The 25,764-nt window shown below is 38.6% G+C and overlaps 1 protein-coding gene across 7 annotated transcripts in view; it reads left to right on the forward strand.

Annotated features, from left to right (window-relative positions):
• FHIT (fragile histidine triad diadenosine triphosphatase) overlaps window positions 1-25,764 on the forward strand; it is a 1,488,394-nt gene that overhangs the window by 33,559 nt on the left and 1,429,071 nt on the right. For all 7 annotated transcript variants that reach the window (XM_073009985.1, XM_038002532.2, XM_073009982.1 and 4 more), the window contains one exon: window positions 2,874-2,922. The gene's annotated coding sequence lies outside the window, so the exon portion shown is untranslated. The remainder of the gene's footprint in view (window positions 1-2,873; window positions 2,923-25,764) is intronic.

Genomic DNA, 25,764 nt, shown 5'->3' on the forward strand with positions numbered 1-25,764 from the left:
TTCACATATTCCATCTCCTCTCCCGCTCTCAAGATAAAGATAGCCTGAATTCTGTGTAAATTTCTTCCCTTTCTTTATTTTGTTTTGTACCACTTACAGTTTATATTCAAAAACAACACAGTATTTATTTTTGTCTTTTTGAATGTTATACAAATAGAATAATATGCATAGCTTTCTGTGACTCACTTGTTTTGTTTTACATCATATTTTGAGAGGTAGCTATGTTGATGTGGGTAACTGTTTCATTGATTTTTCAAAGTTATATAATATTGCATTCTAAGAATACATAAAAAAATGTGTTTATCATATTGCTGATAGATGTTTGGGTTGTTTTCTGTATTTTTTGCCATCCTGGCAATACTGCTGTAAACATTCTACAAGTCTCTGTGAGTACGTGTGCAAGGGCCTCTTTGGTTATATAGACAGATAAAAAAATGCTGGTTATCCTTAACAAGTTAATCAGTAGTTTTAATTCATATCTTTAATGCCTTAAGTAGTATTTCTGTCCTCCTTCTAAACAATTTATTACCCCCTTCTTTATTCCATATGATTGTGATAAACCACTCAGTTTCACTTTATTGGCAAATCCTAAAAATTGTTTTGTTTTTTTACAACTAGGGCTTAATAATTATTAATCAATACCCATTACTTATTGTTAAAGTTACTAGATTTACCATCATGCTTACTAATTTCTCTGTTCACTATTGCTTCTTGTTTCTCACTCCTTCCTTCTGGGATAAATTCCCGCTTATTCAAGCATATCTTATTTTAGTATTTCTTTTGGTAAAAGTAAACTATTGTGAGCACTGAACAATTTTTTTTTTTTGAAAAGTGTTCCTATTTACCTATTGTTCTCTATTATTCTTGAATGATGGGTTTAGTATGGGCATATAATTTTTTCTTCTTTTTTTTTTTTGAGGAAAATTTCTCTCTTGTTGCCCAGGCTGGAGTGCAGTGGTGCAATTTTAGCTCACTGCAACCTCTGCCTCCTGGGTTCAAGCAATTCTCCTGCCTCAGCCTCCTGAGAAGCTGGGATTACAGGCGCCCACCACCAAGTCCAGATAATTTTTGTATTTTTAGTAGAGACAAGGTTTCACCACGTTGGCCACGCAGGTCTCAAACTCCTGACTTCAGGTGATTCGCCCACCTTGGCCTCCCAAAGTGCTGGGATTACAGGCGTGAGCCACAGTGCCTGGCCTGTTGCTTTACTTTTATTTTTGCTGATGAGATGTTCTTTTGCCAGAAGTCTCTTTTTTTTTCCCTCTCTGGTTGACTTTATTTTTATCTCTGGTGTTCTGTGGTTTCATCCTGATGTATCAAAGTATGCATTTGCTTTTATTTATCTTTTTGAGATATTGGTATACTTTTTCAAGAGAACTCATGTCTTTCATTCTAGAAACTCTACATCCATTATATTTTTATATTGGCTTTTTCTCTTTCTTTTGAACTTGGCTATATATGTGTGTGTGTGCGCGTCTGTCTATGTGTGTGTGTGTATGTATGTATATATGCACACGTGTATGTATGTACACGTGTGTGTATAGGCACATATGTATATACATATATGCACATATGTATAAATACACAAACATATATGTATTTTAAATCATCATTGTATTTGTTTAGCATTTCTGTGTTTGGAGTGGAAAGGGATTGAGCTCAATCTCCGTGTTATCAGATTATTAATCTCTTAGATTTCACAAATGCAATATTATACTATTTTATCAAGTATTCTCCAAACTATGTTTCTTCTAAACTCATTTGTAATCCGTGTAACTCAGGGGGAAGGAGAAATTTCTGATGCTGTCCCATAGAAGGGACTTATCTCCTGCATTAATAGTCTAAGATTTACATCTTAGCCCATAAGTCTGACCTGTTCTTTGGCGGTCATGCATCAGTAGTAATGCATTCTTTGGTGGAATAGAGGGATGTGGAGGGAAACAGTCCAGTAAGAGCTAAAACAATCCTGTAAGATATCGAAGGAAAAAAAAAGAACCATGGAAAAACTATGGTGTAGTTTTCTATCCCCAACTACTGTGCCTTTCAGAGATGTTAGGACCTAGCCAAAAATGAGAGAGAGAGACATATTCCCATTACTAGTGACTACAGAGGCACCTTATGAGTAAGGTTGGATGATTAAAGAACCAGCTTCATGAAACCGTAAGTTATTGCTGTTGTTTTGCAGATCTTTTGTCACATTGACTTGCGTCTGGTCAGTGCATAGTATTTATGTTTTGATCACAGAAAGCTGAAGTTAACAAGATTTGATTCGAAATGTCAAGTTGTGGCTTCCTTTGTTTTGTGAGTTTCTTCTGAGAGAAGGCTGCAGTCTACGTACAGAAAGGATGATTTTCCTTGTAGGCATGCACACATATACTTATGGAACAAGTGGTGAAGTCTATATTAGAAGGACCATGCACCTCATATAAATGGAATAAGTATCAGTAAGTGAAACTTTTTCAGAGAAATGGAAATAGAGCATGCAAGAAAGCTGACAAAAAGAAATAAGAAAATAAAATGCTTAGTCAGATTGAGTATGTCACTCTCGTGTTTAATTTGATTTTCATCTCTCTACTTTATAAGCTGTTCCCATTCTGTTGAGGAGTTCACACTCCAAAAGATTTGACTGTAGATTTGGCCAAGGTTTGTGTGCTTCAGTTCTGGGTAGATGTGTGCACCATTTTCAGTTTCTGACTGTCTTTTTTTGGCCTCTTGTGCGGGAGGTATGAGGCACAAGTTTTATCAATGGTTTATTTGGCTAGCACCAAATACCATGGCATATGGAAATTCTATTTAGAGACATGGGGAGAAAACGTTTGTTGTTTTACTCACAGACAACTCTGTCTTTCATTTTTTTTTTTATCTCTTTGTAGCTTTGAAGCTCAGCAAAGAAGAGAAATCCATTGAGAACAGTCTGTAAAGGTAAGTGTATTTATTACATGGCCTTGACAAATATTGCCTTTACAACATTGATTTTTCTTTTATTCAGAGATTTAAACACTTGGACTAAAGATTAGCTGACAGGACAACTTCCTTAACCACCTGCTTGTCCTCCCTCTTAGGCAAAAGTGCTGAGCAGTGGTTAGCAAAGAGCAGGAGGAAATAAAATGATGTGTTGAGAGTAGACAAATGCGATTGTATGCTTGCTGACTTTTGCTTTCTTCTCAGCAGTTAAGACATTCCAATGGAGCTAAGTTTACTATGATTAATGCTAGATGGAAAAAGAATGCACTTGTACTACTTCTGACCAATAGTTAAATAAAACTAGCTGGCCAAATAAAGCATTTAAAATAAAATGCAGAGTGGCATTTCAATTGGGTTGGATGAAATTTATTGTGAAAGTCAGTTGTGCAGTTGCATGGAAGATCTAGTTTTGTAGAAAGAAAAGAGCCACTGAATTTGGTGTATCTAATTTCATTCCACCCAGTCACTCTGAGCCCTAAATGAATTACAGGAAATGAACTTCCAAGCTTGAAGCAATGGGAAAAGTACCTACTCGGCCTCTTGTGAAACATTACAATCAAGTTGGTTTTTACATGGAAAAATGTAATTGTTTCCTCTTTGCTAGGTATATTTATAAGCATACCTCTGTACAGCATTGTTCTTTGATTCATTGTTTAATTTCTGTTCTGCATGAAGTATTTTAATTTAAAGAATTCATTCTGGGCAATTATAGGGCTGCAGTTTCATCAAGAGTCTTTGGTGGCCAGGGTGAAATATGCTATAATTTTACATTTGTTTTCATCATAAATTATATTTTTGACACTTTTAGGGTTTTTTCTGTCATTTTTATTACAGCAATCATAACTATGACCACTTTAGTTAAAGTTGAAAAGCCATTTTGATTTACCTTATACTTTAAGTTCTTACTTACTTCTTGACAAATCTACTTCTGGGGCTGAATTTTTCATGTTTATTTGGAGGGCGAAGAAGAATTTTACAGGGATATTGGAGAAACCCCTTTTAGATAATCAAAATATGAGTTATAAAAAAAATCTCTTTTCTTAGGATTTGCTTTGGGGCAACTAAACTCTAGTGCATGAAAACTGGTTGGCTTGGAATTTTGCCATGATGGTTGAACATCAGTGAAGAAAATACTATCTTAAGCAGTAGATAATTCTTATTTTCGGCCATATAACTACATGTCTCTGGACCGTTGAGCCATACCTTGGAATAAAGAAATACTTGATAGCTTTTAGAAATAAATGCTCATAAATAATTGGATTTAGTGGTGATGTAGCCATCTTGACAACTTTGTAATCTTTTGGCACAGATATGATGCTTCCTTTCCTCTTGGGGGATGTTTCCACACAGTCACAGTCCATTTTCTCTACTCTCAATGGAACTCTTTTATTGAATTGGTACTCTGGAATCAGACATGGGTTTAGTCATGATTTGGCTTTTACTAGCTATTGGACTGCGGACAACTTACCCTCTTAGAGTCTCAGTTTCCTGATCTGTGAAGTGGGGATAATACTGTTTTTGGCTTCATGTAGTTGTGGAGAATTAAATGAAGTATTCTGTGCCAAGGGCTTAGAAGAAGTCCTGGGCCATGATAAGCGCTCAGTAGATGTGAGCTGCTTCTGCTCTAATTAATATCATCATCATCATCAGCAGCAGCAGCAGCATCCTTATGAATTTATTCATTATATATTTTTGTAAGTCTATTCATTTTAGAAGCTTCAGGATAATATTTCTAAAATAAGCGTGTTGTTACCAAAGAAGGGAAAATTCTGCTTGGTCCTTAGGAATCAAGTGAAAAGGTAACTTTCAGGTAATATAGGAAGTGAGGCCTCTGGAAGTGAAAAAGTTATTAGGCTGAAGTTTTGTAGGTATTAGGAAAACTACCTTCTTTCATTGTCATCAATTACTAATTAATAGTCTTGAGAAATTAGGAATCTACTGCTGTTTAGCTTCTTCAAGAATTTTTAAAGAAAGCCTTGGTAAGTATAGAGGGAACCCCCCCACCAACCTTTTTTTTTTTTTTTTTTTTTTTTTTTTCTGTCCTGTATATGTTTTTCCTTCCTAACAGCACCTTTATTTCTTTTTGAGGTAATTAGGCCAGTGGAACTGTAACCAGGGGCCCTACCTAGGGGCCTGCACCCAGCCTATGGATGGGTGTATGACCACAAGCTTGGCAAAGTAAATGCTCCTTCTTTGGAATCTGATTCTTTAGCTAAAGGATTCTCCCTTGTCCTAGACAGGCATTCTGATCTGCCAGTATGTACTATGAGACCACTGTTGCCTCCATGTCTGTTTTGGCTAGTCATGACCTCCAAACCTTATTTTCCATTCTGCTGTGGATTGGCTGAGACTCCAATATCCTTCCAATAATTCTTAAATTAGTGAATTGGTTTCTGCTGCTTGCAACTACAGAACCCTAATTGATAGTATAGTCTATTCATTAGTGAGCTAGATTTGGAATAAATATGGTATGTTTGGAGGTTTACAATTAAAATGCTTTTTTTACTTTCTTTCATCATGTGTAAGTAGCTCAATGTTTTGCAGTAGATTACAAAAGGTACAGAGTTCTTTGTTAGAATCTCAAAAATGGGTTATTTTGCTGAACTTCCCAGTACTCCTGTGTTTGGTATGGGGAAGTCACTCTTGGCTGCTTCTCTTAGCTCTCAAAGAATGTATATGTATGTGGGGATAGAGCTGGAAATGAGAAGAGAAGCAGAGAAGTCATCCCTCCCAATTTCTGGGGCCCTGGTCTCTTTGTGTCATGGGGATTGTGAAGGGACTGAGATTTTCTTCTGTTTACCCCCAGCAACCCCAAACACAACAGGTATATTCTTTAAACATTTTTCTACTTTTCCCTGAATTTTTATTTCTCCTTTGAATACTATTCTTACCCTACTGAACACCTTCTTTTCAATGATGTGTAAAATGTGATTGAAAACTCAATTACTTCCCGTTCTGGCATTGCTTGTGGAATGGAGAATGAGAATGGAATGGGCAAGTTTTCTCTATTTCCCCTTGTGTCTTATTTGTTGACTACTTCTGTGCTCTGTGCAGTGCCTAGAACAAAACTAGTTAATTTTTTTTTTTTAACAGGGATATCAGTGTTGCACTCCTACTGTGAATAAATAGCATGACAGTATTATATGGTGAGAAGAGCCTTAGCTGGGGTATTAGGAAGCATTCCTTCTAGTTTTGGCTCTGCCATTTGCTAGCTTTGTGACTCTCTGCAAGATTCCCAACTTTCTTTAAGATCTCAGGTTCCTCACCTGTAAAATGAGGATAACTTTTGCTCTATTTATTGCACAGGGCTGTTTTGAGGATCACATAAAGACAATATATATGAAAGTGCTTAGTAAATTTTAACAAATGCATAACATCAGCATATTGCTATCATGCCATGAATATTAAACAGATGAAAATTTGAGGGGCTTGTTTTAGGAGGCTGAGTAGGAAAAAGAGACAAATTAACAACGATGACAACAACAACAACAACAACCACCCTGTATAGTGCTTGTGCTGGGTATTCATTTGTGCTTCCAGCTCCTCTCTCTTCTAAACAGCTCTGCACCAAGGGCCTAACCTCTATTGCAGGCATTCCCTGGGCTCCCTTGTTGACTGGTTTTCTGTTGTATTAGCCAGGGGAAGGAACTGGATGAAGACCTGGGAACACGAGGCTGAAATATTCTTCCCTACTTTCTTCCCTGCAGCACTGTGGGTTGGCAATGACTGTATCCCTCTAAGGAAGGCCTTGGTTCCTGTTGGGGGTCTCTCTTTTGCAGATACAGCTCTTTCCACTGTCTGGTAACTGCTTCTTCCCTTTGCCCCTTTGAGTCTGGAGTGTTAATGGAATTTTTGCTAACTCCAGCACACTAGACCATCCCTTAGTAGTCTTCCCTTAACCCTACCTTCACCCCAGGTAAAGGAGATGTCATCTCCTTCCTGCTGCGACCTTGATTGTACAAAGGAATTTTTTCTTTATATATTTTTCCACCATCCTCAGCTGAATTCAGCAAATATCTTTTTAGGATTTAGAGTGTGCCAGGGAAGAAGTAAGTCTTTATCGTATACTTTTAAGAAATGGACATTTTGGTGGCATAGTTGGAGATATTATATCATTTTTTTTAAAGCAAGTTTTGGTAAATTGAAAAGCTTTATATTAACCCCAGTATGTAAAGAAATATCATATTGTACTTATATGCATTATGAATTACCTTTTACCTTTTATTTTTATTTTTATCAAAGCAATGTATCTAAATTGTTTAAATAAAACAGCATTAAGAAGCAAATATTTAAAAACTGCAACATCTATGCCTTCTTTCTACCTCTCTCTGGATTGCTTCCCCAGAATTAGCAACTTTCTACTCTATATTTCTGGTGTTTACCCCTCTCTTTCTAAATAATGTACTTATATTATTTTTTCCTAATTTATCAATTTTAGCAATAGCTCTCTGATCCTTTCCACTGCTACCACTTCTGATCCCCACAGCCTCCCGACATAGTTATATTATAATTTTTATTTAAATCAACAGTTAATATTTACATTATCATGATTATGTAGTTTTTTTCTACTGCTAAGCCAAATGGTATTTGTTATGTTTTCTTTAATATAAATTTTTTTGTCTTTCTTGGAATTAATATGTGCTTTTAAAAAATTTGCCTACTTTAGGCATCTACCTTATAAGGTAGGTAGTAATAGCTTGTCAATTTTGTAGGTGGATCATATTAGTATTTCCATTTTATAGATGTGGAAATTGAGACTTAAGGCTAAGTATTTTTTCCAAGGTCACATAGCTAATAAGTGTTAGAACTGGGAGAAGACACCAACCAGCCAGTCTGTTCACAGAGCCCGCCTTCTTAATCATTATATTACTTACAGATACTGTCACTTCAGTTATCCTGATGGCTACTTTAAAAAAATTCCTGAGTTCTATCTTCAGAGATTCAAAATCAGTGGGGCTGGGATGGAGAACCAAGAATCTGTATTGTAAAAAGCTCTACGGGTGATTCCATTGATCAGCAGGTTTGAGAACTTCTGTTTCATATCCTATCATTACTGTAATTACCATCATCACAATCATGATCATCAACATCATTATTATCTTCATCATCATCACCACCACTACCATCAGCAGTAACAAATGACTGTCTTGCTCAGTGCTCTCAGTAACTGACTAGAAATCCTGGTGTTTGTTAAAGCAGCTACATTTGACTTCATAGGTGAGATCATCACACTAGTGGGTGATTCAGTAGTAATTCATCTGGCCATTTTTTAAGTTTGGCAAATGCTTTGGGAGAAATTGTGCCCCACAGAAGTAGACAAGCTTATTTTTTTCAGCTCAGCCGGTTGTTGCTTTATCTGGTACAAAAGCAATGAGAACTTTGTTCCTGTATTTAACTCTGACCTTTAAGGGATTTTTTTTTTTTTTCTTTTTTCCCTGAGAGTTCCTGAAATGACATCTGGGGAAATACAAAGTCATAGTGAAAGAGAAACTTTGAAGTCTTTGTTCTGTTTGATTTCCACTTCCCCACTATCACACCCCCTACTAACCACCCCCCTTGCCCCTTGCTTATGGCATTTCTTGTTTATCATGCATGAGAGAAGCAATAAAATTTGGCCTGGGGTTTTCTCATCCCTAGGTGTGAAATTATTTCAGAACTATAATAATAATACTTTGCATTTGTATAGTGCTTTTATTTGAAGATCTAAAAGTGTTCCTTTGGTGTTAATAGAGCTTCCCATCACCCTGTGAAGTAGGTAAGTATTATTAGAGGATATTTCCTTCAAGAACATTTTCACTTTACATCCCACGTGTGATTTGAAAATGCTTGTGTATTATTTGGGAATCTCAACTCTTTAAAGTGCCATACATATAAGGTAATTCTTTTATTTGTATTTAATCTTCATTAATGCCCAGAACATTGAGGGAAATACAGCAATTCTTCATAAATGAGTGTGGCATTATTTAGAAAGTATTAAAAGCAGTTTGGTATTGCCTTTTACTGGAATGTTTTGAAAATATTTAATAATGCTCATTAGCTACAGAACGATCTGTTGTACAGTTAGTTTTCCTTTTTTTAAGGTGGCAGGATTTGCAGGAAGGAAAATATTAAATAATTAGTGGTGTTAGAACCCAATCCTCCAAAGTATGGTACTTTAGCATGCTGAGTACTTTAAACTGAAGGAAATACATTGGAAAGCCCTCAGAACCAAGGTCTTTCTAGCAGTCTGCCATCATCCTGTCTCCTACTTCTCTTCCACCCCTTAAGCAAGTCATATAATCCAGAATTCCTCTTCCCTAAGGTGGGTCATAGAAACTAGAACGTCTCTTCCCCACAGCAAGCCATGAAACCTAGAAAAGTCACTCTCTTCCTTCTCTCCTGAAGATCCTCATTCCATAGGGGCCCTGCTCCATACTTGGGAGAAGGAATGTTGCATAGAGAGGCCAAGAAGAATCTGAACAGTCAGGACTTGCTGGTCCCCACGACCACCCACACTACTGCCAATCTATTTTCTGTTTCCAGTAGCACACACCCCTTTTGTTCTACCACATGGCTGTGCATTATTCACTGAACCTAAGCATAAAAATAATTTTCTTTGAGTCTTTGGGTCTTCATTTCTGAAGGCTGCTGTGCCACATAAAACTTTCATTAAATACATTTGTTATGCTTTTCTCTTGCTGACCTGACTTTTGTTATAGGAGTGTCGACTATGACTCTTTTAAGAGGTGAGGAAAGGTATCACAGCTTTCCACCCCTACAGTGGGAACTTGGCCTGGTATTGTGGAATCCTTTGGTTCCTCATGATGTGTCAAATCAACTACAAATACAAACTGAGTGTGCATTCTGATTTAAAGATTTCATTCTGAAAAATTGTTTTGAATGCTGCATGAATTGCAAGCATGCATACATTCGTAACTGGTTACTTTTTTTCCTCTAAATGTTGGGAAGTTCTAAGTAGTATTTGGAGTGTCTACTCACTTAAGGTCATTGATGCAAAAATGCTGCAGGTCTGTTACAGCACAAAACATTTTTAAAAAGGCCCTCTGAACTTTAGTCCACACTGGTCACCATCAGAGGCTTCGCGTCTGTGCAGAGCTGGGTAGCCCTGTTGTATCTGTGCAAAGAAGGCTGGGACCTTCACTGTGACTTCACGGCCCCAGTAGTCATTTTCCCAGTATCCCATCGCTATCCCTATCAAAAGTCCTGTCACCTGTCTAGAGTTCTGCCAGGAAGCAGGGTGCCAGCTTCCACTACTTTAAGGAACTGATTCAACTTCTTTTCAATATCAGGAAAGCCCAATCCTTACTGTACTCCAGCTGCCCATCTAAACAAGATCAGAGAACAACACTTTTAAGCAAAACAAAACAATCTAAATTGTCTTTATTTCAGACCTTCCTGCTAGTATCTAACACATTCCCTTCAATGAATTTAGGCTTTTTTGAAAAAGAAAAATCTTTAATGGGGACTAGATTTAGGGGATTGGGGTTTGTCTTTTAGTATCTTTTGCGTTTGAATATGCCCCGGAGACAAAGGGAAGAAGGCAAAGTCTTGAAGTTTTTGAGATGCAAAAGAGAACAATATACACAGGAGGGATAACAAAAAGTACAAATTGATATTTTAAAATTATGCTGTGCCTAATTCAACACTGAGACAAGGTGATGCCTCACCATTCATGTGGTACTTTATGACTCCCATGATAAGTGTCAGATGATCACATGATTAATCTTTTTTCTGGCATCTCAGTTGTCTTTTTTTGTAGGGAGAATTCACTGAAGACCCATCATCTAAAGATTTGGGGGAATGTGGGTGGAATTATGAATCTCTGCATCATTTTCTCCTGAGTCTTTGCTCGAAGGAGGCCACATAAATTTGCTGCTAATTATGTGAAGATGGATTTATCACTGAAGATGCCTTTGGCTGCAAATAATCAAAAAGTCAACTTGAAATGGTTCAAACAATAGGGGAATTAAAAGAAAAAAGCTCCCTGCTCTCTGCAAGTCTACCTGCTGAGTCCCATGGATGTCATGATTGATGGGAAGGCATTATAGAATCCTGGCTCCAAATGTCTAGAATCTAACTGCAATCCACTTTTCCCTAGTGCCAAGCAACTGGGGACCCACCGGGGTGCCTTTGATGGTTGTCACTGTGTAGCAGGGAGAGGATTTTGAGCACTCAGCTGTTGACAGATTGCTAAGTACTGTCAATTATTTTGTGAATTGCTCTACCAAGTTACATTTGAAAATCCACCACATAAAAACCCACCAGAATAAGAAAAATGAATTATCTCAGGGAATAAGACCTCCTGGGAGGGGGTGCAGTTTCAGGTTTTGTTAATTCAGTGGCTCAACAGTGTTACCAAAGTGCCTATTTCTTGCTCTTTTTCCTCTGCCATCTTCAGTGTGTTGACTTTGTTCTTAGACTGGCTGCCTTCATAGTTCTAAGATGGCTGCTTCCTTTTTGGGAGCCACAGGCAGACCTGGCAACATCCACTGGCAAAATAAAATATATGTTTTATATGTCCCTTTTTAAAAGCAAGGAACCGTTCCTGTAAGCCCCCAGCAGGCTTCCCCTTAAGTCTCATTTAGTTGATTGCAGTCCCATGCTCCTTCCTAAATCAGACACTGGCACGCAGAATGGGACTCATCCCTGGTGGCTTAGATTGGTGCTTCCCGACTTTGTTCTTGTTATGGCGCACATGGAAAATACAATTTGGCCAGCATGTTAAGCAATCAGAAGAGGCTGCTCACAGCTGGGGTGGCTGATGTGTGTGTATAGGGCATGGATGTGGGGTCTCTGGCTGCTCTGGGTCTGCCCAGCTGCCCTTGGGGCTAAAGGGATATCAAAGCAGCTGTTACCCTTTCCCTGCTTTAAACTAATCAGGTTTTATTTCTTTTCTGGGATAATCTCACCTTCCCTTGAGTACATAGCTTTGCGGAGGGAGGCCACCCTAATAAAATTGGGGCTTATGCTAGTCAGGATTCTTCAGAGAAACAGAAACAAAAGGTTATTTATTGGTTTATTTACTTATTGTGAGGTATTGGCTTATGTGATTCTGGAAGCTGAGAAGTTCCATGATGTGCTATCTGCAAGCTGGAGACCCAGGAAAGCTGGTGGTGTAATTCAGTCCAAGTCCTAAGACCTGAGAACCAATGGAGCCAATGGCATAATCCCAGTCTGAGGGCAGGCGAAGATGAGATCAGGTATCCCAGCTCACACAGTGAAACAGAAACAGGGCAAATTTCTCCTTTCTCCTCCTTTTCTTCTGTTCAACAGACTGGATGATGGCCTTTTGTTTAAATGCTAATCTCAACCAGAGACACCCTCACAGACACATCCAGAAGTAATATTTAATTTGGGCACCCCATGGCCCAGTTGAGTTGACATACAAAATTAACCAGCACAGGGTTTTACCTGTAAAGTGAAAGAGGGAAATTTCTGGTTGACAGGCCCTCAGCAGCATCTGCTGTGTCAATGTTCTTGTCTTTGCATATGTACTTAATCTCCTTTTTGAATCATTAGTTCCTTAGTTTCTTATCAGGAAAGGACTAAGCCTTGCAGATTTTAAGTGCTCAATGATTATTTGTATATTGAATGAATGAATATGCACTCACCTACATGACTGACTGATGCATTCAATACTATCGATCTCCTGTAATACACTAGGAATGTGCTGTGTGAGGTACAAGGAACATGGGCTGGGCAGATGATTTTATGCCCTAGGGGAGGAGACAGATCACAACTAGTAAACCAACAAAGCATATACAGTTAAAAGTTATGTAAATCTTATTTAGGAAACATCAAGAGGCAAAACGTAGCAGGCCTCCTCATTTGGAGTGGTCAGAGTTAATGACATTTAAGTTAAGATCTGAAAGAAGGACAAGAGGAGGGATTCAGCTTGTAATGAGTGGGGGAAGAGAGTTCAGAGTTCTGAACCTTGCAACTCTGTCTTAGGGATAATTTGTTTTCAAGAAACAATACAAAACAAACAGTGACAAAAACGATGAAAGATGAGGCTTCTACAAGGCCACAGGATAGCTTACTCATTTGACAAAGGTTAGACGGTGAGCTTCCTGAAGCCTTAGCCCAGGAAATGGTTGACCCTCAAAAACTAACCACAGTGGAATGGGTAAATGGAGAAACATAATCTCTCAGCATCTCCATCCTGAAGAGCAGTGGACTGTCTCAGGAGCCTCATAGCCTCTCACCTCTTCTCTCTGCAGACTGGCTTCTTTGCATATCCAGCCAGCTATGGCCACCATGCAACTCCCTGTGCCTCATTCAAGTGGGTGATAGAGACTAACTGTATTCCTGTATTCCTCCTTCCTGGGGGAAAGAATCTGAGTGGTTGGATGTAGTTCAGGTGTCCACCCTTGCTGGTGTCACCTGTGGCCCAGGGCACAAGGTCTACCTGGTTAGCTGCCATCTTAATTCTACTTTATCTTACTTGGCAGGACTGGGAGAGACTCTGGGTAAGTGGAGTACAGGGCAGGAAGCTGGATTAGTGCCCCTGTTATTAATAAATGCTGCCTTTCAAGTTCTTCAACTTTAATAACACTGGAAGAGTCCCAGTGATGTAAATAACTTAGTTACCACCTGGTTTATTTAGTTGAGTACTTATACCCTCTACAGGGCATTGTGTATAGCAGATGCTTAAGAAGTAGTGATGGTGATAATAACAAAATTGAATGTGAAATATGATGTAGTTCTTTCCTAATGGTGCAGGTTAATTATATTGTTTTAATGAAAATGCTTCTTTGTTTTGTGGATAAACATCTTTTTTATAAGGTTCAGTCTATGTCTTTATGTTTTTCTTTAACTCCTGCATTTTGAGAATCACAGTCTATATATTTAAATCACTTTAGAATTACTGTATTACTATTATAAAAGTAATGCATTTGCATTTTAGAATATTTGGAAATCAGTTCAGAGAAAGAGAAGAAAATAGAAATTGCTTATAATCCTACTGCCCAGAGATGACTCCATGTGACATTTCTGGGTGCGTTTGTCCCAGTTAGTTCTTTATGTAGGCATGTTTTTTAAGAAAATGGCATATACTGCTTTTTCCATTCAACGTTATATTGTGAACATTAAGAATTCTCCTACTGCATCCTCGTCTCCTGCTGCACTGTATTCTGTCGTGTGGATAGAAGGTACCGAAGTGAATGTACAGATTTGGAAAGCACCTCTGCTGCTGAATGGGATCCTGAGGCTGGAATGGATTGTAATGCTGACCCTGAGGTTTGTGTAGCAGTATAGATACTGCCTGACTGACTTCAGGAAGAGCAGTGTGATTGTGGAATTTGGTCAGAAATTAAGTTCGTATGATAATGATCACTTGTGTCTGTTTGGCCACTGCTTTCCTGAGGATAATTTGAATGAAGCTCATTGACTATTCTGCAAGGAGGATGGCTCAGCTTGATCATCCCTGTAAGGAAAATAATCAATGTCTCCCTCAGGGTTCTGGGAAGCTTCTTTGCACTCAGGTTGAGGTGGCCTCTGCAGTCTGTGCTTGCTTCTCCCGATAAAGCAAATTGCAAGCATGCCAAATTGCTTTGCTCCAGCTTAACCCTATCCGGAATGAATCCATAAATGCTACAAAAGGAAAGCTTATGAACATATGCTACACAGAACTTAGAAAATGTCCTGCCTACTTAATCCTTTTCCTACTTCAGGGGGAAAAAAAGTCTATTTATACTTGAACTGAGAATTGAGGGATCACAAAAATGAAGATTGGATGCCAAGCTAGGAATCACCAGTTGTGTTTTCTCATTTCCCTTAGAGACACAGGTTGATTTTTCAATACAGCTGTGTCAGTGGGGAAATGTGCTGTTCTTTCTAGAGTTCTTAGATTCACTCCCAATTATGTGAATGTGTCTAACTGCTTTTTGAGGAAATGCGAAATCCCTTGTTTAAACACAGGGTGTTCATTAAAGTGGATTCTGTGGTCTAGAGGCCATCTCTTGAGGTCACTGCCTCTCACCTTCTCCCATGACTCTACATTTAGATGATCGTAGATGGAAAAGGGCACTTCTCCACTTGTGTGTTATTGGATGGATTATTCCACGGAGAGATGGGTGGAATCACAGTAGATGTGCACTAGCTCAGAGGGTTGGGAACTTGCCCTGGCACTTAGAATGCATGCTGGCCCTTCTGGTTCAAGATGATTCACCTGCAAAATAGTTGATCTTTTTCCTTGCTGGCATATTTGTTCACAGACATCCACAGAAGCTGTTGTGGAAAACTTTCTGACCCTGAAGCACCTCAAAATTTTGATCCCATGCTCCTTGCTGTGAGTCATCCCACACTGGAGCTCTGGAGGACTCTCTAGCAGGTCAGCTTTGGTTGGCTTCAGCCTCCCCATCTCAAGGAAGTCAATGCAGTTTTCCTGCCTGTGTCTTATTTAATGTATGTTTGTATCTTCCAGCTGTCTTGGAATGGGGGTCTAAGGGGCCATTCAGTTTGACACCAAAGGCACTGTGTGTGTATAGCCAGTCATAATGAGTAACTGTAAACATGAGTAGATGCCTGCCCAAAGGGGGTGTTAGCCGAGAGGTGTGTGAATCTGCTTGGAGGGGCAACAGCTGAGATGTCAGAGTAGTTTACCATCTCCTGGGTAGAGGCACTGGGGGTTATTCTCTGTCTGAAAGGTATTATAGGCATCAGGTCCTGGATTTCCCTTCCTGTGGCTGCAGGTGCTCATCTTTCTGATTTATAAATGAGGGAAGCTCTGTCAGTATTACAAGTATAGGAGATTCAGACTGAGAAAGAAGTAGAAAATGGAGGGCCCTTCAAAATGGGAGTGAATTGTGGTCATCATCAACCCAGGATACATTTGAAATGGTGCATTTATGAACAACAGTTGCCCACGATGCTTTGCCCATTAATGCCACTGAGACCTGCTAACTTGCTCCATTTTCTTTGTAAACATGAAAAACCCTGATACTGGCAAACAGGGAAGTTATGAGGCCAGCAGAATGAAAGTATGTGATGTGACACTGTGGACCACTATTCCACTGGTATTTATCATGGCATTGTGATTTGGTCCAAAAATGTAGCTGGCTTTTGGCTTTTGATACACTATAGTCACTTTTCTTTAAATCTCTCATTTAATCTTTATCACAATTCATGGGGCAGATGTTGTTCTTCAGTATTTAACAAGTAAGGGAACAGATGTTCAGATATGTTAGGTAAGTTGACCAAGATTGCACAGTTTGTAACAAGGAGGCATTTTAAGACACAGAGTGCAACAAATCTTTTGACCAGGCAAGGGGAGAAGAACCTGTCATTTTTCTGAAAAGGCAGCAGGATGCTAATGGATTTGTGCTGTGTTCCTTGGTAACTTTAGATGAGGTTGGGATAATTTGGGGACATACCTTAGGCAAGCAGGTGCTTCTTTCTGCAAAGCTGATCTGTTTTCATTCATTCATTCATTCATTCATTCATTCATTCATACATTCACTTGTGGTTGATGCATTCAGATTCACTTACTCACTTTTTCTGTAAATTGGGCACTTGTTTTGCTGAGAGCCAGGTGTTAAGAGCAGTAGAAAGATGATGAGAGAATTGAGAATCTGATTGGAGAGAAGGATACCCAGAGAGAGCTAGAGCATAACAGCACTATGTGGCAAGTATGGCAAGAAGCAACAGAATTCAGGAGCATGTTCCAGGAGTCCTTGGAGTGACCTCTAGGTACTGTGTCTCCCCACACTGGGAATCCCAGTTAGTATTCCAGATATCTGTATCTCAGCACAGGGACTGGCATTTGGTTTGCACTGTCAGCCACAATGAAGAGACCTATTAACAGCTTGTGATTTCTTTGTGATGGATAATTTGTGAACTCAGAAGTGGATGTCTAAAAGAGATGGTGCGTAGAAGTAGAAGGGCCTTCAAATCAAACAGTACAGAGGACTTCCTCTATGACATATTCAGGGACAGCCCCAGATATAAATAATCATGAAGTGGGCTACTGTCTGCTCTTTTGTACCCTCGCTTCTCAGAGCTTGTGACATCCAACCCCACCCCCCTTACCCCCATCCTGAATACATGCTGCTTCAGGTTCTCAGGGCCTTGCCTACCTCTTTTGGTGTTGAGAATTCTGTCATTCATTTACTCTCTAGTATTAATTTAAACCAGTTTGTTACAGTATTCCATGTGGTACGTGAGATGAGATGAATGAATACATTTTTGGTTAGTCACATGAAATCTTTTCAGTTTCCTTCTATTTATGGCAAATGATATTGGCGGTGTACAATATGTATACCAGTGACATTGGATATTTACAGTGGGGATATAAAATTGCCTTCTTCAAAAAGTCAATTTAGACTGGCAAAATTGAGTTGATTTAAAGAGAAATGTTATATTAATATAGAACATTGGCTCATAGATATTATACAAATAATGAAAGGAGTATGTAAATAACTGAACTTTTGGAACAATTGTGTCATTTTATCCAGTTATGTATGCATTTCATACTTTAACTGTGGAATACAATGTTTTGTCTCTTAAGAAGATAATTTAATTGATCAAGGTGGGGAGAGCACCTCTGAAATTCTCTTCAGAGATGGCCACCTGCCCATCAGGACTATGATACACCCATGTTACCCATGACTCACGCCACACCAGGCTTTCTCTTTCAGTTAATGGTTACACTTCAGAGAAAGTGATTTCCCCTTCAGAGTATCCAATTTCACATGACTATGAAGCATGTAGCCCCAGGATCCTTTCTCATTAAATCCTTATGTGGCCATGGACTAATGCTGGTTAGAGGATATAAACCAGACTCGGTATCTCCAGCAGCCAGAAAGAATAATAACCATCTAACCACACAGTTATATAACAGAAATGTAATAGAATAAATAGAATATTTATTTCATGTATGAAAAATAGTACTGGAATCTATTCCTGAACCATTTTTTCTAAGGGATAGGAAAAATTGTCAAAACAGAGATTTTTCTCTGAGAATAGTAATTAGGCTAGGAAAGAGACACATTACTGCAATTATAAGTGGGCCCTATGTGGCAAGATTCAGGGGCTTGCTAGCATTAGACGACTTGGACTACGTGGTAGATTTTTTTGGTCTTTGGGTCTGTCTTTAGGCAGAGCCAGGAGAGGGAACCCAGGGAATATAAGAGCAGCCTGTGATGCTGGAATTAAATGAAACTTGTTGGTAATCTGGACATAACAGGCCAGGTGACATCCTGGGCTCCCTTCAGCCCTGTGATTTGGGATGATTGTTCTTTTCCCCACCAGTTCCACAATATATTTGTTTGTGTGCTTCCTTCAAGTATCAGAAGGAACACCCATTCTTAAAGGTCTGTTGTATTGTCTTTTCCTAAATACAGTGGAGAAGTATTACTACACAAAGTTAATTTTTCATCCTTCTTGTAGATGCAAATATTGATGTTTTCACAGTATATATTTGTATATTTATTTGCTATAGCCTCTTGACTGTTGATAATCAAGAGACAGGAAAAAAATAATGTTACTATTTTTGCCATTATTGATCATTACTTGGCTGGGATTTTATCCAGTTTGGGAGCTAAATTCTTCTTTCCGTTGACAAAGAACAGTTAATTGCCTTCAGATAATTTAGGTTTCTATGTCCCCAGTATATGATTTGTCAAGCTAAGAATATTACTTTAACTTCAGAATGTTTACTTTCCTTGTATTTGTATTTGGTATGAGTGAGGGAAAATAATCCAAACATTTAAATTCCTTGTCTTTATTTTTTAGTGGAAAAAACAATGGAGATAAATGTACTTGAAATACATATATTTAATAAAAATATTAAATTGATAATTTAAAGGAACTCAGGCCTAAAATGATAACTATCATTAACTGTCCCCCACTCCACATCAAGATTGACTGGTAAAGCAAATCGTTAAGCAGTTCCCATGCTTTTTCTATAATTTGGCTAGGTGCTGGGCATATACATATAGCTGTTAACATCCTTGATAAGGTCCCTCCCCCATAGTTCTTATCTAGCTTTAAATAAAAGCAGGGCAATTAAATCAATTAATACTTTGCTTGGTACTTTTTGGTGACTGAATCAACTTATTTTTTGAAGTAGCATCAGTTTTATTCAGACAACTGCACAAACATAACCTCAGAATTTAGTCTTGGAAGATGCACAAAATGCATTTCAAGTCTGTGCTCCCTAAATGCGGAACTGGAGAAGAGGAACTGAGTTGGAACCCCCATGGTCTTCACATTTCTCATTTATGGAAACTGAAAACAAAACTAGGTCTAACCTACTATTATTTAATATATCGTTGAGAGGGAAAAAAGGAAAATCTATTTAGCATATTATCTTCTGACTTCCTGTAAAGTGAAATAAACCTAATCAGTACTGGTGTTTCTAAAAACATATCAAGTGTTTACATTTTAAATGCAATTGTTAATGAGCTGTTATTATGAAAGTTCACCACATCGCTCTAAATCACTTGCTGAGCCAGCCATCAGAGGCTTACATCCCAGCAAACATTTTCTGGAATTTGCAGGGCACAATTATGATTGACTACAGATCTCCTCACACTTTCATTACAGGAATTAATATAGTGAATTGCTATATAAATTGATGCCGTGAGGGAAGGGCACGCTAAGAGGTTTTAACAAGACTGTCAGTGGCTCAATAATTTGCAAAGTCAAACTTCTCGGTGTTTTCAGACTGCCCACCCTCTTTCTCAGTGTATCTTTTCTTCTTGGTCTAGTTAGCAAACTGTGAAAGGGAGAGAATGGTTGTTTTTGTCAATTTTCTGTAGAAGCATAACATGCTATAGGATTTGTATACTTGTAAATCCAAGTTGTACATCTTGATGAATTTTCCTAAAGTCATCATGTGTAAGGAACCAGCATCTAGAATAAGAGGTAGAACATGACCCTCTCATGCCATCTTCCACTCACTACCATGCTTGCTTCCACTGAGGCTGTCACTATGTTGAATCATCTGAGATTGGTTTTACCATGTTTTTGAATTTGTGTGTGTGTCTTTTTTTTTTTTTTTTTTTTTTAGATAGGGTCTTGCTCTGTCACCCAGACTGGAGTGCAGTGGCACAATTATAGCTCACAGCAGCCTTGACTTTCTGGGCTCAGGTGATCCTCCTGTCTTAGCCTCCTAAGTAGCTAGGGCCACAGGTATGCACCACCACACCTGGTTAATTTTGTTTTTTATTTTTTATTTTTTTATTTTTTTTATTTTTATTTTTGAGACGGAGTCTTGCTCTGTCGCCCGGGCTGGAGTGCAGTGGCCGGATCTCAGCTCACTGCAAGCTCCGCCTCCCGGGTTTACGCCATTCTCCTGCCTCAGCCTCCCGAGTAGCGGGGACTACAGGCGCCCGCCACCTCGCCCGGCTAGTTTTTTGTGTTTTTTTTTTAGTAGAGATGGGGTTTCACCGTGTTAGCCAGGATGGTCTCGATCTCCTGACCTCGTGATCCGCCCGTCTCGGCCTCCCAAAGTGCTGGGATTACAGGCTTGAGCCACCGCGCCCGGCCTAATTTTGTTTTTTATAAGAGACAGAGTCTCATTATGTTGCCCAGGCTGGTCTTGAATCCCTGCCCTCAAGCAGTCCTCTCACCTTAGCCACCAAAGTGTTGGGATTACAGATGTGAGCCTGGACTAATTTTATATAATAAATAGAAACATATGGTACGAACTTCTTTGTGTGTGGCATATTTTGCTCAACATTGTTTGTGAAATTTGGAATGATCTTTTTGTGTTTAAATTTAAGAAATAATGTAGGCTTGGCTGGGCGTGGTGGCTCACACCTGTAATCCTAGCACTTTGGGAGGCTGAGGTGGGCGGATCACGAGGGCAGGAGATCAAGACCATCCTGGCCAACATGGTGAAACCCCGTCTCTACTGAAAATACAAAAATTAGCCAGGCATGGTGGCGCATGCCTGTAGTCCCAGCTACTCAGGAGGCTGAGGCAGGAGAATTGCTTGAACCCAGGAGGGGGAGGCTGCAGTGAGCCAAGATTGCAGTGCTGCACTCCAGCCTGGGCAACAGAGCAAGACTCCATCTCAAAAAAAAAATAAAGAAAGAAAGAAAGAAAGAAAAAGAAATAGTGTAGGCTCGTGGATGTCAAATGAAATCACAGGGTGGAAAAATACTTTGGAAACTTTATAGTGCCTTGCAAATCTAACCATGGCATGGCTAACTGAGAATCTGAGAGTAGTCCAGAGTGTTTTCATGTGTTTGGAGAAAAAATTGGTGTCATTGAATTATTAATGACTGTCAGCCACACCATTTGTATGTGCAAATTTGACAGTGATTTGCACCAGATAACTCATTTATATCCTAACAGATAAAATGGTAAGATTTTCAGATACCAGAGTTCCAAAGGTCATCTTAGAAATGTACTCCCTGAGGTTTATTCTTGTACGGGTTAGTGGACAATTTTTTATAATTGACTAATTAAATGGAGGCTAGAGTATATTTGAACCTAAGGCTATATCTTAATGTTTCTACCTTTTTCTATTTAATTGCATTAACCGTGTGAATAATCTATAATTACAACATTTTTTTCTTCAGTGTCACACTATACATAAAATTTGGCTTACAAACCAAACCACATACTAGATTACTATCTTCTGGAAGGCCACATACGTAATGGTTTTCTTTAAAAGAACACCTCTTACCCCCAGTGCCCACCACCTCACCCCATCAAATCCAAATTAACCATCTTCTCAGCAACACATTGCAGAGGTTAAGAACATGAGGTGACATCTGTTGGGTGTGCCTTGATAAGCCTCCCTTCAACCTCTGAAAATGAGGCTAATGGTAGCACCTCTCACCAAAGGTTGTTGGGAGTCCAGTAATACAGAGAATGAAACCCAGTGCCTGGCACAATCTAAACACTCAATAAATTCCGGTTAGTATTGTTATTAGCATTCCCTTTTATAATTGCCCCTCTTAACACATAGGGATTTCATGATTAACATCAAGCAGGTGGTCCTAAGAAGAATTCTTTCTTAAACTTTAAATGAAAACAAAACTTCCTCTGCCATCCTTCAAGTGGCACAGACTCATTTAAACACCATCCAGACCAATGGGATGCATCACTGATAGATTTTTTATTTTTATTTTTACAGAACAACAACAACAAAAAACCCCCAGAAAGTGGTGGTATTTTAATGCTGGAGCAAACGCGGTATCATTTTTCAATGTCTATCTGATGACAATCTGGTTATTAGGTTGTCAGAATTTTTTGACAAAATGTAGTGTTGGACTACCTAATTACATTGCTTCAGAGTCCAGTGGGGCTGCAGATCTGTTTTCTAATAATTTTTGGCCGGGGTTGTTTTGTTAAAGGCAAACGTATCAGTCATGTGAGATGGGTTTGCTTTTTATGTTTCCTAGTCTAAACATGAAAAATCCACTTAGGCCTGCTATTGTGGAGAACAGTAATAATACACTGTTCTTCTCAGAACCCAGATGTCCCATTCATCTGAAAGTTTTAAGTCACTGGGGAGAAATGTCAAAGAGCCAGAAGTTCTGCAGGTTTTATTTTATATTTTGGTATTGGAAAATACATAATGAAATCAGCATTCTTAGAAATATACATTTAAAATAACTTCTTACTGCCCCCTCCCCAACCTTTATTTTTTATTTTGAAAGATCAGGAGTTTTTTTTATAGACTGAAAACTTGTGCAGTGGAGAGTACAAACTAAGAAGTATTTTTATATGCCTTCCCTTGTATCAGGCAGACTCAGGTTTAGTGGAGTTGGAAGCTCCTACAGTTTGGGAGGTCCTCTTTAAGAAAAAGAGGAAAAGATTATGAATACAAAATTGGATGCAAAGGTGAGTATTTATTTCAAAATGATTCAGTTAAATCACGTGGTTCCCTTTCTTTCAAGATCTCTTTGCCACAAATGCTTACAGAGAAATGTCTCTTCATGTTTCCTCCCAGCTGGAACATGGACTCCCGAGGACTCTCGGCACTCCGAGGGCCCATGCAACAGGGACCCTGAAGTTTAAACTTCACCAGCATCATGCCAGTTCTTGTCTGTCTCTTTGAATATGCTGCTGGATCAGTGAGAATATAACTAGTTAGATGACATCTAGAAAGCTAGAGAAGACATTTAGTTGGAATTAGCTGTGAAATTGAGTTTCAAGTTAACCGCAAGGTAGATATTACAGATTCCTAAGTGAATTGGGAGAATAAAAAATCTTTATAAAGTATAAAGCTTTAAAAATAGTTATCAAAAAGTGGAATAATTCCAGGATACATAACTTCTCTGCATAAGTTGTTGCAGTGAAAGATTCATTAGAAAAATGTAACAATAAAAATAAGAGGTATCAATGTTTTCCAGAAAGCTGTATTTCCTGAGGTGTTTAATTTTTTGTATGTCTCACACAGTAAGTTTCCTGGTGGCAGAACAACATCTAGCCTTGACATCTGGTGTAAATCTTTATGCTCTCTGTGGAATAAAATGATTGCAGCACTTTCTATCAGTGGGGCACGAATTGCTGATAAGTTATTTGATGGATCCAAGCATATCAATTGTCTTTGTCACCAAGAGCGTCGATGGCTGAAACTCCGGAGATAGTTATTCAAGGAAGAGTTTCAGTCCTTGGCCATGGGATGCCCCACAACCCAGAGAACCCTCAAACCCACGTCAGCCCTTCGATTCTGTATGTTCATCACTTTTCTATTTACTTATTGCCACTTTGTTGAATGCTTTGAGATACTAATGTTTGTCAATTATGATTTGCTTATGCAAAGATGAGAAAAGATCTTGGCTACTGCTTTATCTGTCTACTTCCAAGGCATGTCAAAAGCCCACTAGTTTTGGAACTTAGATTAGTTATCTGTTGTCTTAGTCTGTTTGTGCTGCTATAAGCAAAATACCACAGACTTGATCATTTGTAAACTGCAGAAATTTGTCAGAGTTCTGGAGACTGAGAAGTCCAAGACAATACACCAGTAGGATTGGTGTCTGTTGAGGGCTGCTCTCTGATTCCAAGATGGTGCTTTGTTGCTGCATCCTCTGGAGGGAAGTACACCATGTCCTCACATGGCAGGAGGGACAGATGGGCAGGAGAGTACTCCTTTTGACCTCAAGCCCTTTTATAAGGGTGTTAATCCTGGTCATAAGAGCCTTGCCCTCATGACTTAATCACTTCCCAAGGACCACATCTCCCAATACTGTTGCACTGGGGCTTAAGTGTCAACAATTTAATTAATTATTAATTAAATAAATTTAATTTTGGAAGGGACACCATCATTCAAACCACAGCACCTATGTTGTAAGGTCAAGCTAAGTTGATGGTATATGTCATGTGTTCACTATTTAACGAAGACTTTCCTAGAGCTCAGTCTGGTGACTTCGATGGGGGAGGTGGTCAAGCTGGCATCTGGGTGGAAGATGGATGTTGAAAGTGGCAGAAATGGACAAAGGGATTTTAGGAGAGTTTGTGGTGGCTTGGGAGTATATTTTACCCATCTGGTATTTCTTCAGGAGAGAATACAGGTTTAAATTACTTGAACTACTGTTAATTATTTTTGGTTGCTTATTTTTGTTGTTTTTTGTTACTGTTTTTTAAATGTGTGTTTTGTGTGACAGACTGTGAGGTATTTATATGTATTTCTGCTTTTTTTTTTTTTTTTTTCCCTCCTGCCACAATAAGAGCATGTAAACCTTACCTTTGTCATGTTCTTTATTCTTTTCTTAACTTTTCATGAGGGTTTCACAGAAGTCCTGTTAGGATCTGGGTCTTCATTTAACAGATGAGGAAATGCAGACATAGGAAGATGTGCTTTGTGGTTTCCTCAAGATCATTCCATGCCATTCACTGTGACTGGAACCCAGCTGACTGACTCCTATCTCTGAAGTTCTAGAAAGGCTGATGAATAGGCCAGTTTGGATAATGGTACCCTCAAAAACATCCCACTGCAAGTATGTATTGCATAGAATTGCACGGTGACATCTTAATTGCCCATTTAAATTATGTAGCTACAACATTTTCAAGGTATTTGAAATATCAGAATAGCCTGAGAAATGTATACAAATAATCTGCTGAAATTAATAAGTGGAAAAGATTTAAAGATATACCAGTGTTTTAACAACAATTGAAGACACAGCTTGGCCTGGCTATAGCATGAGAAAAATACCTTTCTTATAGAAAATACATACTGAATCAAGCATTTTCATTTGGCAGTTAACCAACAGTTGGGCTATAAAGATGGAATCATTAGTTCCCCTCTCCCAGAGTAAACTGTGAATAGATCAAATTTGCCAACGCAGATGGACCATACAGAATTTGAAATCCTTTCCTGATGCTTTATATTTAATGACATGCCTATTTATTTAGAAATTTAAAATGATTATACTTATTCACATAAATTATATCTGTAATTAAGTGTCTCTTTCCTCAGCATTGCAGTATAATTGTTTTATCATGGTGGTTTTTGGTTTTGAGACTCTGTAAGAATTGTCAGTTGTTGTGTTTACTTTAGACCATAAGCAATGGATGCAGATTTTATCTGTAGTACAAGATCTTGAGTTTCCTAATCAGTTTTTATGTTACTTAAGCAGAATAGAAAGCATAGCCACATGTAAAAACTAAGTCCATGTACTATAGGGGAAAGATGTATGTTGGTACCTTTCTAGCACCTGCAGTTACCATTATCCCTCTTCTGTGCCCAGCCTTTAGTAGTGGGATCCTCCCACACTCCCATCAACCTTAATATGAGTATCATGGGGTCCTTACATAAGTTCCCAATTACTGCAGGTCAAGATTCAATCAAAAGAATTCTTTTTTCAATTGCAGTTCACTTAAATAAAGCAATCTCACATC

This window comes from Chlorocebus sabaeus, chromosome 22 (assembly GCF_047675955.1).
Source record: "Chlorocebus sabaeus isolate Y175 chromosome 22, mChlSab1.0.hap1, whole genome shotgun sequence".
Lineage (NCBI taxonomy): Eukaryota > Metazoa > Chordata > Mammalia > Primates > Cercopithecidae > Chlorocebus > Chlorocebus sabaeus.